We start from the raw sequence: 18884 nt of genomic DNA, 5'->3' as shown, positions 1-18884 counted from the left end.
GGTCTATGATCTTGTCCCTGACATCATTAGTAAGCTCTTTGGTCTTGCCTATGTTGTAGAAGGTTAGAGTCTTACGGAGTCTGTGGACAGGAGTCTTTTATAAAGGTGACTATGTAAGACAGCTGACTTTATTGCAGATAACAAGTTGACTACGAGTGTCTAACTATAGGAGCCAAAACTTTTAATGGTTGGTAGGGGATCAAATACTTATTTCTCATTGCAAAATATAAATTTATACAATCTGATTTTTGGATTTTATTTTTGATATTCGATCTCTCAATGTTAAAATTAACCTACCCTTAAAATTATAGACTGTTCATGTCTTTGTCAGTGGGTAAACTTACAAAATCAGCAAGGTGTCAAATACTTAATTCTCCCACTGTGTGTGATGCAGTGCAAATGTTCTTATCGATACTGACCGATCGCTGTCTTCACCAGTTTCCAGCGCTGCTCTGCTCCTCTTCTGCCCTACTTGATTTAAAGCAGAGTAGCTGGATCACACAGATTTTTATCTGTAGAGCAGAAAGTGCTTTCTCAGTGTAGCTCTGTGGCACCTTGTTTTAGTTCCCATAGAGTTACAACATTAGAAAAGAATCGGTGAAAATTGATAAAGATGAAGAGCAGTCACGTGCACCAGAAGAGAACCTGAGCTGCGCTGGAAACTGTGGAAAATGTCGATTGGTAAGCATTTTAAGTCACTTTGACTACATTACATAAGAAGGGTTTAGGGAAAAAAAATATTGAGATGACTTAAAAAAAATGAAATTAAATATTCTCCCTCCACAATCCCCGCAGCTCCCATTCCTGCACTTATTCGGCCTCTGTTGGTCTAGACTTCCTGGCCTGATACTTGACACAATGTCATCTGCTGATAATTTCCTCTCAGCTGATCACTTACCTGACAAATGCTTTGTTTCAACTACTATTTCAATTAAAAAATTGCTCGAAAACAATTGGATTTATTCTTCATGCTTTGTTAACAGCACACACCTTCATCACGCCACACTACCAATCCCTCACATAGTAAACGCCTGATCCGAGGATTGACCGGGAAGAATAACGTGCAGCCGTCCACTAACAAAGGTGAGTGTCAATATACTTTGTCACACTGCGATCACTGCCTTGTCCAACCAACTGTAGTGTGTTCAGGACCAGCAAGCCCGGATCAGCAGGGAACGTGCAGGCATTGGAGTAGGCGCTAAGGATGAATATTATTTCTTAATTTTTTTTAATGCTAACTGAAACATTTGATTTTCATTTTTTTCTCTTACAATTACAATCTTTTTAATAAACGTTGCATAATTCTACAAGCAAATAAGAACCTTTTTAATATCCTATCAGAGAAATCTTCTTTTCTCACCACACACCCCACCTGAAATACCTTTTCCCTCTGAAATTGCCAAAACAGCATAGGCTTCTAGTTTCGTGAGGGATCAGTTTACAACTGCCTCGATGGAAAGTGGTTAAATTAGTAAAAAAAAATATATATATACATTTGCAGGATGCGACATGTAATGTCCAGAAATGGGGTTATTTCTCATTTACAGATACACAACAGTCCATTCCGAAAATTATGTTTACGATCTGACCACTGATCATTTTCCAACACTTCTTGGTCCCTTGCTGGTCTCTACTTCGTACTAAAACCATGACATCAAAAGTGTCAGGAATCATCGAAACATCCTTGATTGTTAAGGTATCGCTGTTTTTTTTTCTTTTTTTCTTTTAAGCTATTTGGCCATTAAAAAAATAAAAATATTTGAAATGGACAACCCCTCATAGACCCCTAATAATCTCTGCAGTCCTGTTCATTAATACATAAATACCCAATGTACAGTATGTAGTTGATGTTGCTAAGTTAAAGCTTTCCTTCACTGCTCTTTAGACAGGAGTCATTTATTTGTTCAGTTAATAAATTCCTGTGATCACAGCAGCATCAGCAGTTATTCAGGCAAGAAGTGGTCTCTGAAGTGTGAGGGGAGAGGGTATATGCGTAGTGTAAGTAAGTTAGTGGGCTGTAGAAGCAAAGATCAGGGCATGGCGCTGTATTTTCAGCTCAAGAAAATCTTTACAAAGGTACTGGACATCAAGATCTAAAAGCGACATGACGTTTTTACTTTTCACTAGGTACATTTTTACATCATGTTGAACATTTGTGTTGAAATGTAATCAGATTTTTGGACACATTTTACTATTTTGCAGTCCCTTCAGGTTAGTTAATGCTTGCCTTCACTTCTCTTTAAACAAGTCATTTATTTAGTTACTACATTCCTGTGATCACAGCAGCCTCAGCAGTTATTCAAGAAAGAAGAAATGTAATTAGGTTTTTGTATGTATTTATTATTTTGCAGTCCCTTCAGATTAGTGTGGTCCGGGTCCTGGGCCGTAAGCTCCCAGCTCGCCAGGCTGCCCCCAATGACCTTCATCTATTGAGCGCCAGTACACAGATATGTCATTTGTGAGCTGAGCACTTCTGCAAAGTGGTTTCAATCCGGTAGAGGTCTCGGGACCCCTGACCCCCCCCCCATGAAGCTAAAGAGCATTTTAGCGGGCTCCAAATATAAAGACCCATAAGAATTTAGTTACACTTTATAATCCACTACGTCCTGTGTAATCGCACAGACGCTAATTACAATATCAATTAACATCTTTGAATTTTCTCGTTTTATAGCTTCCAGGCAGCAAAAGATTTTTTTTTTCTAAATAGATCAAAGAAAACAAGCTGAAAGTAACATATGAATAAATTGTAGAATTCCTGAATATATATACATATATATGTGTATATGTGTGTGTATGTATATATATATATATATATATATATATATATATTTTTTTTTTTTTTACATTTTCTGAGGCTTTTTATTGCAGTAATCACCCTGGAGGCAGCTGATGTTGCTCGGACTGGGAAAGGTTTAGTTTGTTCTCCTGTCCCAGTCCAACCTATATCTCCTTACTTAGACCGCCATTCTGCTCCCATAGGACTGCAAAATGAAAAAGAATACAACTGAAAACCTTCAAGCCATTCCTGCAAGGGAAAAATAAATGGAACATAATCGGATGCCAGTGGAAGAACTAGGTAGATAACTGGTCAAATATTATTTTAATCCTAGATGTTGTCTCGTAATGGCTGCAGTGTGAATGGACACCTACACATTGCTCTTGTACCAACAGGTGTTTTGGACCATTTGTTCTGTCAGCCATAGGCTATGGATAATGGCATCCATTCATCTGTCATTTAACATGAGTTATATGGATTCATGTGACAGATTCCATACAACATATCGATTCTTAGCCGATACAGTTTATTTTACAGGCTCCTGTCCATGAAATGTAGTTGTCCGCTACACTTTTTCCATACTCAAAGAGGTGTTCTCAAGTAAAAAAAGTTATCCCCTATTCTCAGGATAGGTGATCACTTTCTGATCGCTGGGGATCTGACTGCCATGACCAAACCCTATCTAAAGGACCAATGTTCTGAAAAGCCCCAACTGAATGGAGAGGAGGTTGACCATTCACGCTGCCTCTCCGCTCTCCGAAGATCAGCGTGGCGTGCATTCGGCAATGTCTGGTCCTCCTATAAAGAGTGAATGGGGCAGTAGTGCGAATGATTGGCCTCTGCTCCATTCAGCCTGGGCTTTTCAGAGCTCCAGTTCTCGGGATCGCTGGTGGCCAAGGTGGTCAAGCCCCCCAGCGATTGGAAAGTTATCCCTTATCTTCCAGATAAAGGATAACTTTAAAGCTTGAGAACACCCTTTTAATTCTGTGTGGTATACTGACTTTTATACTTAGCCAGTGGAGACCCACAAGACCCCATGTTCTTGGCCTCTGTCTGATGTAACCTTGTTTATACTTTTAGTATGCAGTTTGTCCTCCATTACAGCTATAACCGCTTCCGCTCTTCTGGGAAGGATTTTTACAAGAGTTTGGAGGTGTCTGTGGAAATTTTGGCCTATTTGTCCAGAACAGGATTTGTGAGATCAGACGGACATTGGAGGAGAGGCTTGTTCATGCCAAAGGTGTTGGATGGAGATCAGATCTTGGTGGCCGGTCATGTTGTTCCACACCAATCTCGCCCAACCTTACCTTTATGGACCTTGCTTTTGCACTGGACTTAGTCATGCTGGCTCAGACAAGAGCCTTTCACAAATGGTTCCTGCAAAGTTGGAACAGGGTTCTAAATTCTTCTTTTTCAATACCACAGTTTTTTTAAGAGTTCTTTAGAACCAGCCATTCTTTTACAAATGTTAGTAAAGGCAGGCTGGGGGGCTGGATCTTGTACACCTAAGGCAATGGGACGGAACGAAAAAACCCAAATTCAATGATTAAGATGCGTCCTGATACTTTTGCCCATATAGTGTAGATTGTGAACCCCATTGATGCTGGAGCATTTTCTATTCTGAGCTACAGAATATGCTCGCGCCATGCAAATTTGTTAAGAACACTGGGTAACAACTAATTAGTAAAATGCTTGTAATTTACCATTATTGATGATAATTGTATTCAATCTGAGTATAGCATGGTACCAGCACTAATAAACCCTGCATACTAAATCTAATGACTGTGCGTGGCGCAGGTCATGAACTGTCACCTATTAAGAACGTTTTTACTTGTAAATTTTCTGAAATTCCCATCCATTCTATATAATTCAATCTATAGCTTTTATGGGTCTCTAATCAAAAAGTCTCTTTCATGCTGCGCTTTGAAATGGAAACCTCCAGCTTTTCTCCTTGGGGTCTTACCCCTAGAGGTGGAGAGCCAGATTCTGCTCGCGAAGTCTCCATCTCTTCATAGTTTATTTATTTGCAGCTAGAAATGCGGATATCTTGTGAAACATGGACTAAAACATCCCTTCTCTTAAATTGTGACGGAGAAGAGGTAAGGATGTGATCAGTCGCCGGTACGTGGAATCGTCACCACGGCCGCGTTCCAGAGGGCATCGTGCTCAGATTCTCGTGTGTGGCGACATTCAGACATTCATCTCTTGTTCTCCTTCCATGTTCCATTCATTTTACTTTTATTGACCCTTTTTAAAAACGATCTGAACTTTTGCTATCCATTCACTCTTAACAGATCCGCTAAAAATGGAAAGTTTTGTCTTGGTATTCCTTTTTTGTTTATCGGATCCCCATAAACTTTAATGGTCAGGTCTGATCCTAAAAACAGATGAGATTGAGACTTGCTGTGAGTCTCAGGGATGGGACACATGGAATCTTTTATACAATGGATGTTTGTACGGATCAATGAACCTATGGGTCCGGGTGTTTAGCGTTTAAAAAAAATAAATTGTGCACAATGGCTGCTTTTTTGCTACCCCATCTGAAAACCGTATAATATCGAGACGCAGACTCTGATTTCAGTGATCTGTCACTTATTTGGCTGCTTGTTTGTAGTTTTAAGAAAATCCTCATTTTATCTGCTGCACATCTAGCAGTTCTCTGAATGCTGAGCTCTGTATAACCACGCCCACATCATTGATTGGCAGCTTTCTGTGTACACTGTGCATAGGCAGACAGCTGCCAATCAATGTTGGGGTTATACAAAGCTTATCAATATGGAGGACTACATGGCAGCAGGTTTCCTAGTCCTCTAGTGATAAAATCACTGTTTGCTGCAGTTTTGATTATCTCCTGCTCATCAAACAGCCCAGTAAGTGACACACCCCTGGAATTAGGGTTTCTGTCTCTATGTTATGATTAGGTGACAAAGACATACTGATAGATTCCCTTTAAGTCCAGCTCTGCTAAATCACAATTTTTTTTTTTTTATAATAATAAAGCATAAAATGTAAGTTTGTTTTTTTTTGCTTTGATTCTTTTTCTTTGTATTGTATCCTTTATGCTTCATAAACATTCAAAAAGAGATCAGATAATTTGCATGAGTGACTCTCTTAGAAAACCCATCTGTGCTACTACACCCATATCAAACGTTTAATGATATGATTAGTTTGTAGCCAAACTTGACTCGGATCTTTGGAGTCAACATGAAAAGCACAACTTCAAAACTTGTCATTTAAACTAGTCTTTAATCCATCTGCATCTGTAGTGAATCCAAAAGTAAAAACAAACCACTTTTCTGCACAACCTGTCATCACAGAATGTCGGTCACCGCGGAGCAGGGTCAGGTATAGTTACATCAGGATGCACAATAAATGAGATATGTTTACCTCCCTCTCTGGAATGTGACATAATTGAGTTATAGAATATTGTAAATTTAATAAACAAATTCAACATTTTTGGTAAAAATGATTGTAGTGCCAGTCATCAACACTAGGTGGAGCCAGGGAACTTCTGGCATACTATTACCTTGTTATGGAGTACAATGTATGAACTGGTTCCCAGGCGCCCTCTAGTGGTGGCTATAGGTAGGCAGAATTTTATCAGTGAACTCTGCAGATAATTTGTTGGATAGAAGGGCAATGTGGAAGCACACATTCAAAAAACTTAACCTAGGATAAAAGCAAAAGGAGAAAATACCCTGCAAAAAATAAATAACTAGTGATATTACATGTAAATAAAATAATGCACTTAGTTGACACTGTTTTGACTTAAAAATAAAAAAGCCTAAGGCTATGTGCACACGTTCAGGAATTCATGCAGAAAATTCCTGTGGAAATCCGGACATTTCTGCCAGATTTCCGCATGAAATCCGCATGCGTGTTTTTGCGCGTTTTTTTGCGTGGTTTTGACGCGGTTTTTGCGCGGTTTTTGAGCGGTTTTTCCCAGACATTTCCCAATGCATTAGACAGTGGGAAATCGACGAAAAAAACGCAAAATTAATGAACAGGTTCATTATTTTTCCGCAATGCGTTTTTCATGCGGAAAAACGCACATCATGTGCACAGAAATTGCGGATTCCATTATAAATGATGGGATGCTTAATGTATGCAGATTATTTGCGGTTTTTATAGCGCAAAAACGCTAAAAAACCGCAAATAATCTGCAACGTGTGCACATAGCCTAAAAGTCATCCCACTGCAACTAGGTGTATCCAACCAGGATGGTCCTATCTCTAATATAAAAGCCTCTGTGATAGGAGGCCCCAATAGATGGAGACAGAGCCGGACCCAGGCATGACTGCTTAGCCACCTGCCCATAGAGAGCTATATAGATAAGATGCACAGCCCAAAAAGCGGAGCAATGCCCCTGCATGTACAAAAAGGACCAGGACACGTTATTTTGGTGACCTAGGTGAATGAAGCTGATGACGCTTTCTCCCCCACCCCACCCTGATGAACCCTCAGCATCCAAGTAGAGGAATGAGTCAGAGACTAAGGTAAAAGAACACCCGAAGTACCCCCCTTTAATCAAAAAATACTGGCAAAAGTTAAAAAAAAAAAAAAAATGATGTACTTTGGAGGTGAGGCTCAGCAGAGAGTGCATTTTCAAAGTTATATATGGAATCATAATATGCAAATTGCCTCTTCTGAGAAAAAGAGGACTTAAACTCTATAGCGCCACCTGTTGGAAGTAGCGATCCTACAAGTCACAATCAACCCTTTAACGAGTCGTGCAATATGACTTAGGATAAAAGCAAAATCAATATCTTAATTCGCAGACACGGTGTTTCGGGCTGTTGGGCCTCGTCAGTGCGAAGCATGAGAACTAATTTAGCTAGGTGAGAGGCTCTGGACTGGGGTCTAAGGGGTATCATTTCTCCTTATGGAATCAGTCATTGTTTGTGGACCATTTACCCAGTACAAGGGATAAATAGTGATATTCATCCCTGATGTCCTGTATTTTATAGACCCAAGGACGGTCTTGGAAGCTAATATGAATATTGGGGGCTGTTTGCTTTCAATTAAAGTGTCCATCATTTGGTGGATGCCCCGATGGAAAATAAACATACCCCATTGTAGATAAACGCATACGGATACATGATTGTATGACTGAGTGACAGATCTCACACCATGAGGCAGCTCAGAGCAGAATAAAAGGCTTGCTTATGTGGATTCAAACCATCCAAACCATGTGGTCTGCCTGCTTTGTTAGGTCAGCTATGATTTCATAAGGGGAATATGGACTTACTGTATGTCCTAGCCACACCGTTTATAGTTCTCAGATCCCCAGAACATGACGAACGCACGACTGGGTCTTGACCCGTTCTAGCTCCCAGGGGTATAGTGATACATAGAACAGCCAGTAGAAAGCAGATAGCAAACATGGCCACTTGCAAGTTGTTCTCCTGTTTGAATCTCCTCTGAAGAGTGGCATCATGGGCTCCTCAAAACAACTGTCTAATGATCTGAAAACAAAGATTATTCAACATAGTTGTTCAGGGGAAGGATACAAAAAGCTGTCTCAGAGATTTAACCTGTCAATTTCCACTGTGAGGAACATAGTTAGGAAATGGAAGAACACAGGTACAGTTCTTGTTAAGGCCAGAAGTGGCAGGCCAAGAAAAACATCAGAAAGGCAGAGAAGAAGAATGGTGAGATCAGTCAAGGACAATCCTCAGACCACCTCCAGAGAGCTGCAGCATCAATTTGCTGCAGATGGTGTCACTGTGCATCGGTCAACTATACAACGCACTTTGCACAAGGAGAAGCTGTATGGGAGAGTGATGCGAAAGAAGCCGTTTCTGCAAGCACACCACAAACAGCACATTTGGAGAAGCCAATTTCTTTTTGGAAGAAGGTCCTGTGGACTAATGAAACCAAGATTAGGTTGTTTGGTCATACAAAAAGGCGTTATGCATGGCGGCCAAAAAACCCAGCATTCCAAGAAAAACACTTGCTACCCATGGTAAAATTTGGTGGAGGTTCCATCATGCTTTGGGGCTGTGTGGCCAATGCTGGCACCGGGAATCTTGTTAAAGTTGAGGGACGGATGGATTCCTCTCAGTATCAGCAGATTCTTGACAATAGTGTTCATGAATCAGTGACAAAGTTGAAGTTACGCAGGGGATGGATCTTTCAGCAAGACAATGATCCAAAACACCGCTCCAAATCTACTCAGGCATTCATGCAGAGGAACAATTACACTGTTCTGGAATGGCCATCCCAGTCCCCAGACCTGAATATCATTGAACATCTGTGGGATCATTTGAAGAGGGCTGTCCATGCTCGGCGACCATCAAACTTAACTGAACTGGAATTGTTTTGTAAAGAGGAATGGTCAAAAATACCTTCATCCAGGATCCCGGAACTCATTAAAAGCTACAGGAAGCCACTAGAGGCTGTTATTTTTGCAAAAGGAGGATCTACTAAATATTAATGTCACTTTTCTGGTGGGGTGCCCATACTTATGCACCTGTCAAATTTTGTTTGAATACAGATGCACATTTTCTGTTAGAACAATAAACCTCATTTCAAGGCAGAAACATTACGGTGTCCAACAGTTATTAGATATATGAAACTGAAATAGCTGTTGCCAAAAATTTTTTTTTTATAAAACATTAAGCTTAAGAATAATAGGGGTGCCCAAACTTTTTCATATAACTGTATCCTCTCACTCTCTGTGCCTCCCTGGACCTGTGTGAACAGGGGGAGTGTGTGTGTGTGTGTGTGTGTGTGTAAAACTGCGCCAAGCTGACCTTACATGTCCCCAAAGAGTGGTGAACGTCACTTTGGTTTAAGTGAGGAGACCATACCACGTTATCTTGCTCATGTAATAGTGACGTCACGCGGGGTGGCAAGGTGCAAGTTTGTCACATGTGGTGGGAGCAGAGGGATTCTGTGTGATCTCTCTGGTCCTCTCCTTCACTCCCATCCTTGTATAGATGGTCCCCCAGGCTGGTATACCTGGCCCACCATCCTGGAATAGATTGCCCCACATCAGGCTGCACACATAAAAAAAGATTCTACTCACCTTTCCGTTCCCTTGCAGCGTGGCATCCTGTTCTGATACTGGCAGCTGACTTCAGCATGTAAGCAGTGCCCACATCAGCTTCCAGAATATTCACTGCAGTGAATATTTAATCTTCCTTAATAGCGGACACACGTGAACAACCAGCCACTACAGGAAGCTGGTGGCTGTGGCTAACACGTGTGCCTGCTACTAAGGAAAATGAATATTCACTGCTCTCCACTCTCAAAGTCTTGCCCAGCTTTAGGCTTCAATGCATTGAGGTGGGCGGGCCTATGGGCGTGGGGAGCAGTGAATATTCATTGTCTAATTGCAGACACAGGTGTTAACTGCAGTCGCCATCTCCTGCTTTCTGTGATCCAGCTCCTCTGCCGCCCGCCGCTTACTCCCCCCTTCCTCCACCACAGCCACAGCCGGACTATCTTAAGGTACGTGTCCACGTTCAGGATTGCTTCAGGCTTTGGTCAGGATTTTATGCAGGTAAAATCCTGACCAAAACTGCACGTGAGGTCACTGGCAGGTCACCTGCGGTGTTCTGGCGTTTTTTGCTCATTGTAGCAACATGCTGCGTTCTGAAAAAACGCGACGCATGTGCGTTTTCACGGCAAAAACGCATACGTTTTTTCCTGCATAGTGGAGATGGGATTTCATTAAATCTCCTCCACTATGCTGTAACATCTGGACGCTGCGTTTCCTGAACGTGGAAACATACCCTAATAGTCTGCAAAATATGGAATGTATTGGGGTAGCACCCTAGGCGAGACAGGAGGTAGTTTCCTAGGTGGGTACCTATCCCACCTACCCCCCTCATCCATGCCCTGTGTACAAAGTACAAAAAACTAAAACAAGACAAAAAGAAATGAGAATGGAACACGTGTTGGTAAGTTATTGGATAATGTCAAGGGCAATGTACATTGATAAAGAAAAGAAAGAAAGTTTCTGCTCCTAAAATACTGGCAGAATGCTGATGAAAAGAAACAGGCAGTTAAATGAAGTTATAGAGCATGAAAATTGAGACAGTTCCTGTGCGTATTAGTCTGGTAGGTGCAGCTAAACCATTCACATTTCATTTTACTATTTCATCTGTTGAAGTTCTCTTGGACTTAAAGGGAACATCAATATTCTAAGTCTGGAAAACCCCTTTAAAGTACCTTTTGTTGATGGAATCAAAATTTTTAACAGTATCCAAAGTGGAGTACCTTAACCACAATTTTGTTTTGGAAAAGAGAGAAGCTATACAGAGCTCGCTGTCAGAATGGGTTTTTTTCCCCCCATTTTTTTCACTTTTAAACTTCAATGTAATTTTTTTTTCTATCAAATATAATGCTGAAATGTGAACAGTTACCTACATACAGATGATAAAAAAAAAAAAAATCCCCTCCAAAAAGAGAAAAACACAAGAATAACCTCACCATGAAGTTTAATGGGTGGTTAATGGATTCCTAGCTAAATCCCTGTTCACAGAGAAATCCATATTTCTGTAGTTGTGACGGCTATAGAAGAAATGGAGTTGTTAGTGGAACAATTATTCATCTACCTGTGCTAATTTTTTACCATGGCAACCTGCTCATGGGCTGAAAATAAACTGATTTTAAGCAAGATAAAAAGCGTGTGAATTGGAAAGAAATTCAATGCAATTAATTACCAGCGAAAACTCTCAGTTCTTAAAAAAAAACCTAAGTTGACGAATGGGTCTAGTAAATAAACTCTCAGAGAAAGAATTGATAAGTGTTAAAGGGATTGTTAATACTTAGATATTTAGTTTAGAAATTGTACATTTTATTAAGCATTTTCAAGTTTTTGCTTTTTTAAAAAAGTTTCGGAGATGGACACCCTGTATAAGATTTTGTTTCCTCCTTAAAACACATTTAGGCTATGTGCACACGTTCAGGAGTTTTCGCGTTTTTTTGCTAAAAAACGCGATAAAACCGCAAAAACAACACATACATTAAGCATCCTATTTATTAGAATGGAATCCGCATTTTTTGTGCACATGCTGAGCTTTTTTCCGCTGTGGAATCGCATTCCGGAAAAAAACACATGTTCATTCGCGAGGAGCGGGAAGTGTGCGAGGGAAATAGAAATACGTGCAGCTGAACGCTCCGGTCCCGAGTGCCGGGAATTGATGCAAGAGATTTGCATTGAACTCACAAGTGTGACCCCGGCCTTTTAGATCAGGGGTCCCCAACTCCAGTCCTCAAGGCCCACCAACATGTCATGTTTTCAGGATTTCCTTAGTGTTGCCCAGGTAATAATTGCATCACCTGTGCAATGCAAAGGAAATCCTGAAAACATGACCTGTTGGTGGGCCTTGAGGACTGGAGTTGGGGACCCCTGTTTTAGATGAAAATCCCCCACAAATGAATGGTCTCTGGATGCTTTACTGTTGGTATGACACAGGACTCGGGCTACCGCTCATCTTTTCTTCTCTGCACAATCATTCTTTACGATGTCCCAAACAGTCTCAAGGAGGCTTCATCAGGGAAAATAACTTTGCAGGGATTGGACTGCAGAGGACTGAGATAAAGTTATTTTCTCTCTTAAGTCCTGTGCCATACCAACAGTAAAGCATAGTACAAGAAATGTAGAAATGAATCTTCCCTCTGTGCCTGAGGAGCTCAGCCATTTTCCGCTCCTTCTTCGTCCTCTCTTCCTCTGTCCTGTCCTGTGAGTAACTGTAGGACAACTTGCTCCAGCAGGAGCCTCCCCGTCTTTGTCCCATCTGCATTAAGAAAAACAAAGCACTTTCAATGGCTAAGTGGGTGGGACTTTAATTGGCCACCATATAAAAATGAAAATCATCAGCAGGTTATTAACCCCTGACTGTTTCAGTTTCATGCACAAATTGCATCAGATTAATGAACAGTGACTATGCTTAATTTAAAGAGGTTGTCCACTTTTTAAAAAAAAAAATTGATTGCCTATCTGTGATCGGTGGGGGTGCGACACTTGGCACCCACGCCACTCAGCTGTTGTCGGTGGCGGCAGCGGCCTGAAGTGCTCAGTTATGGAGCTGCTCTGTTTACTGATATGGAAACAGGAACATGGGTTCCACTCAGCATGTCCACATGGACTTTTCCTCTCTGAACCCTGTTCACACAGGTAATATACAGATGATCAGGTTTTTAAATACATCAGATAGGGATTGCATACATTAGTTAGGACTGCTCTGATAAGGGTATACCGTGAAGTTTGGTAGAGCAGCTTAGTATACATTTTTTGCAAAAAACGTATCAACCAAATACCCTGTTTTTTTTTCCATCTTTTTACTAGCACTTGCGGATTACTGTGATTTTTTGAAACTGAGTGTTTTTGGTTCTACTATGCTCTTTTGTGTCTTCTGTTTACTGATAGTGGCTGCCGCTCAACACTCCGCATCCGCCCCATATTGATTCAAAAATGGTGCAGATGTGCAGTTCCCAGCCACTATAAGTAGAAGGATCAGCTCCGTAACTGAGGACTTCCAGCCACCGCCACCACAGAGAACAGTTGATCGGCGGGGGTGCTGGATGTCGCACCCCCACCGATCAAGAATGGGCTGTCAGTGTATAGTAGTGGACAACCTCTTTAATTTTATCTCTAGGTTTAGTATTAGTTTTAACTAAAATTTGCGGCAGAGGTATATACATGCAGACGGTAGACTTCCTCCTATGGCTCTTTTTCCTAATAGACCTCTGATTTACTAGACTTGCTATGCAATCAGTCATCTCCATCCCTTTTATTCCTTAACTTTTGCTTCAGGCCTGGCTGTCTCTGAAGCTCCATATTTCCAGGCAGAATAGTTGAATTCTATTGAATATAGAATAAATAGTCTCCGTTACTGCTTTTATTTAATACGGTATGAGAATTAGGCGTCCATCGGAGCATGACCCTCGCCTTGTCAACTCATGAACTATACCCGCTGGAAGAAGTCCTTTTATATGACAATACAGAGTGCTCCTATTTTCATAAATTGAACCAATATGGTGTCTGGTTTAGAAGATTTCAATCAAAAGGGGAATACTGTAGAATGATAGCATTTCCACCAGACACATGGGACTGTGATGAATGCAGAGCTTCTGTCTTAATCTGAAAGTAATGGAATGTAAAAGGTATTCATCAGAATAAAATCACCCAACCCAATGCTTTACAGTGTGGCAAAAATTATAAATCAAGCTGCGGGGAAGGTTAGCCTTGATAGAATTCCTGCTGGTTATCCATCATTTTCAGTGGGAGTGGCATCTCGCAGCCACCACTGATGAATTGCCGAAAGAATAGGTATGAAAAGAATTTCTGTTCTAGTTTTTTCCAAGCATTTTAATTTAATGTACTATTGTATTTTCTCATAGAAAACTTATAACTATTCAAGGAGAGTTCACTGCAGGGATATCCAGAATGACACATGATTCATATCCTGTATAAAAATGATAATTTTCAAGGCTTCACAATACACAAGCAGGATGCAGAACATGAATACAGTATGCGTGTGCATAAATATATATATATATATATATATGTATATATATATATATATATATATCGTACTGTATGAAAGTTTTAAGCAGGGGTGGAAAAAATGCTGCAGACTGAGAAAGAAATCTAAATCAAAGCGACATTTCCTCTAACTGCCCTTTGCCTTCAAAGCAGCATCAGTTCTTATACATATACTTGCACGCAGTTTTTGAAGGAACTTGGCAGGGAGCTTGTTCCAATCATCTTGGAGAACTGACCACAGATCTTCTGTGGATGTGGCTTGGGCAAATCCTTCTGTCTCTTCATGTAATCCCAAACAGACTGGATGATGTTGAGATCAGGGCTCCCTGGAGGCCATATCATCACTTCCAGGGCTCCTTGGTTTTCTTTACGCTGAAGATGGCTATGAATGACATTTTCTGTATGTTTGGGGTCGTTGTTATGCTGCAGAATATATTTGGAGCAAATTGGATGCCTCCCTGATAGTTTTACCTGATGGATAAGTATCTGCCTGTATTTTTCAGCATTGTGCACACCATTATTCCTGACCAAATCATGGTTTGTTCTGCTGTTCCTCTCTATTGCACTTGTCTACTTCATTTGCAACAGCTTAGGTAAAACGAATTCTAATTCATTCATGCTTCCTTACTGGACAGAGTCATGTATACTGTGATGCCTTAACACCTCTTAGGCAGTGTGCACACGTATTCTGTTCCACTGCGGATTTTTCCGCAGCAGATTTGATAAATCTGCAGAGCAAAAACGCTGCGTTTTTGCTGCAGATTTATCGCGGATTTACCGCGGTTTTTCTGCGGATTTCACTGCGGTTTTCTATAGGAGCAGCCGTAAAACCACTGCGGAATCTGCAGAAAGAAGTGACATACTGCGGAATGTAAACCGCTGCGTTTCCATGTGGTTTTTCCGCAGCATGTGCACAGTGTATTTTGTTTCCGATAGGTTTACATTGTAATGTAAACTCATGGGAAACTGCTGAGGACCCGCAGCTGCGGAAACAATGTGGATCCGCAGCGTTTTCCGCATCGTGTGCACATACCCTTAGTGTGTCTTGGATGCAGTTACTGACAGCTCGGCTGTCCAATCTGGAACAGGGGCATGCTGAGCTGTCAGTGTGTTGATTGATAGCCCCAGTATCCAATCTGAGACAGAGAGGCGTCGGCTGTCTCCAAGTGTTCATTATAATGGGTGATTGTCATGTTACTTAAAGGGACACTGTCACCTGAATTTGGAGGGAACAATTTTGCTGGCTGCAATATTGGACTGAAGTTCATTCTCTGTCCTCCATAGTACACGCCTGCACAAAGCAATCTTGCCTTGCGCAGGCGTGTACTATGGAGGACAGAGAATGAACTTAAATCCAATATTGCAGCCAGCATGCAGCCAGCGGGTAAGGAAAGGGTGAATCAAACACCCAAAAACCCCGCCTCCATGGCTGAAGATTGTTTCCTCCAAGTTCAGGTGACAGTGTCCCTTTAACTGAGTTGCTTCTCCCAGACCTCTGCCAGATGTACATTCAGCCAAGTGTGGTTTGTGCTTCATGTGCCTTGAGTTCTATATGCTTAATCTTTTGCTGCTTGACCTTGGACCTCGTTCTGACCATCCAACTGTTTAACCCCTTCTACTCTGATCCGTTATTCTCCTGGTATTCTGACCTCCGAACGTTACCTGACCACGCTTTTGTTTCTTCCTTCTGTTTATGACATGCCCTCCTGGCTTCTGCCCTTAGACTCCTTGACAATTCAGACTCTCGGCTTGGCCGTGAGAAGTGAGTAGCCTCACATTGCGTCTGGCCGATATGTCTTTCTTTTTCGCCAGTATGAATCCTGTCCACACGCTTTCTGTCTAGGTGGCAAGTTGAATTTAGAGGATTCAAGATCTGGTTAAGGATTGCCAGCGTCTGGAGTCAACGCAACATCAGTAGCAGGGTCAGAAAAATTAATGAAGACACCCCATAGCCCCTCACTGCCGCCAGTGGCTTTGACATCAGTACCCTCTGATGTACAGTTGGTCTCTCCCGAACCAATACTATCCCTCCCTGATAAATTTTCGAGAGAGAAAGACCAGTTTAGGATGCTCAGGGGAGCGGTAAGTTATTTTTTTACTCTGCCCTGGTGGGAATAATCATGTCTCTACTGTGAGCGAGTTCTCAGACCTGGGCATTTTTTTTGTCCTCACAAGTCCCAGTATAGTTTTCTGTTGACCCTTTTTGACAGTTTAGGTCTGATATATGAAGAACCCGACAGGATCCAGGTTGCTGAGGCTAAGATCATAGTTAGCAAGGCTGAATAAAGAAATTTCTCCATCCAGTTCAGCGTATATTCCATCAGAATAAATCCCCAGATCTACATCCTTCTAAAGAACCTAATAACTATAACATATAATATTGTTACGCTCCAGGAAGATATCCAGGTCTCTCTTGAACCCGTTGACTGGGTTCACCATCACCACATCCTCAGGCAAGGAATTCCAGATTCTCACTGCCCTAACAGTAAAGAATTCTCTTCTATGTTGGTGGAAAAACTTTCTCTCCTCCAGACGCAGAGAATGCCCCCTTGTGACCATCATGAACCTGGAGCTCTGGCAATGGTCTATCGAAGTTCTATGGAACGATACTGCTCTCAGGTGCCAGTTCCAAAAAGGCCTTTCTGAAACCCTCAAGGATGCTCTAGTCATCTATGATGCCGCTTGTTCTCTGTGGGACATAAATCAGGCCATACAAATGGACCACAGAATACGTGAGAGACATGGGGAACAGCAGGCTGCTTGTCATACTTCCCTGGAGCAGGTTCATTTACCCAAAGTAAGAGTTGGCAGTGAGAAGTGACTAACACCACACACACAATGTCTTTTTCTGATGGCTTGGCTCTGAAACCTTCCTGGAAAAGTGCACAGAAACACTGACAAGAATAAGTATATACATTCCATGCAAATAAAAACACCTTGCTATTCATATGTTTAGTCTTTTCAGTGTCTTTTAAACAGTTCAGGTTTCCAAAGATGTCAAGAAGTTTAAAGAAAAAACTTGACCATTTGTCAAGTGTTTTCCGCTCCGAAGATGTTCCATACTTTTGGCCAGCATATTTGTTTGAAAAACCGTTAGCAGTTTCTTCATTTGTGAATAGGTTGAAAACAACATCTTGAGAATACCAGTAAAAAATGATGACACAAAAATGCTGAAATGAAAGGTAGGGGGGCAAAAACATCAAAAAAGAGCTCAGAACATGGACAAAATAATGCCTTCTCCATTTGAAAAACTAAGCAGATTCAGCAGCTTGAAAACCCTTCACTTTGTTTTTAGCAGTGTATATGTATGTGTATATATATATATATATATATATATATATATATATATATATATATATATATATATATATATATATACACACACACACACACACACTGTGCAGAATTATTAGGCAGGTTGTATTTTAGAAGATTATTTTTATTATTGATCAACAACTATGTTCTCAATCAACCCAAAAGATTCATAAATATCAAAGCTTGATATTTTTGGAAGTTGGAGTGTTTTTTTTTTTTAGATTTGGCTATCTTAGGAGGACATCTGTTTGTGCAGGTAACTATTACTGTGCAGAATTATTAGGCAACTTAATAAAAACCAAATATATTCCCGCACAAAATTTAGAAATAAACATTTCTGACATGCAAAAACAACCCCCCCCAAAAAATAGTGACCAATATAGCCAAATTTCTTTATAATGACACTCACCAGCCTTCCATCTATAGATTGTCAGTTGCTGGATCTGTTTACGATCAACATTGCGTGCAGCAGCCACCACGACCTCCAAGACACTGTTCTGAGAGGTGTACTGTTTTCCTTCCCTGTAGATTTCACATTTTATGAGGGACCACAGGTTCTCTTTGGGGTTCAAATCAGGTGAACAAGGGGGCCATGTCATTATTTTTTCTTCTTTGAGATGTTTACTGGCCAGCCACGCTGTGGAGTAGGTGGAGGCATGTGATGGAGCATTTTCCTGCATGAAAATCATGTTTTTCTTGAACGATACAGACTTCTTCCTGTACCACTGCTTGAGGAAGTTGTCTTCCAGAAACTGGCAGTAGGTCTGGGAGTTGAGCTTCACTCCATCCTTAACCCGAAAAGGTCCCACAAGTTCATCTTTGATGATACTAGCAGATACCAGTACCCCACCTCCACCTTGCTGGCGTCTGAGTCGGAGTGGAGCTCTCTGCCCTTTACTGATCCAGCCTCTGGCCCACCCATCTGGCCCATCAAGAGTCACTCTCATTTCATCAGTCCATAAAACCTTTGAAAAGTCAGTCTTAAGATATTTCTTGGCCCAGCCTTGACGTTTTATGTTATGTTTCTTGTTCAAAGGTGTTCGTTTTTCAGCCTTCCTTACCTTGGCCATGTCCCTGAGGATTGCACACCTTGTGCTTTTTGTTACTCCAGTAATGTTGCAGCTCTGAAATATGGCAAAACTGGTGGCAAATGGCATCTTGGCAGCTTCACGCTTGATTTTCCTCAATTCATGGGCAGTTGTTTTGCGCCTTTTTATGCCCAACACGCTTCTTGCATTCTTGCGACCCTGTTGGCTATTTGCCATGAAACGCTTGATTGTTCGGTGATTACGC

This window comes from Ranitomeya imitator, chromosome 2, assembly GCF_032444005.1.
Source record: "Ranitomeya imitator isolate aRanImi1 chromosome 2, aRanImi1.pri, whole genome shotgun sequence".
Lineage (NCBI taxonomy): Eukaryota > Metazoa > Chordata > Amphibia > Anura > Dendrobatidae > Ranitomeya > Ranitomeya imitator.
The sequence above is the reverse complement of the archived record's forward strand: the minus strand, read 5'-3'. Positions refer to the sequence as shown.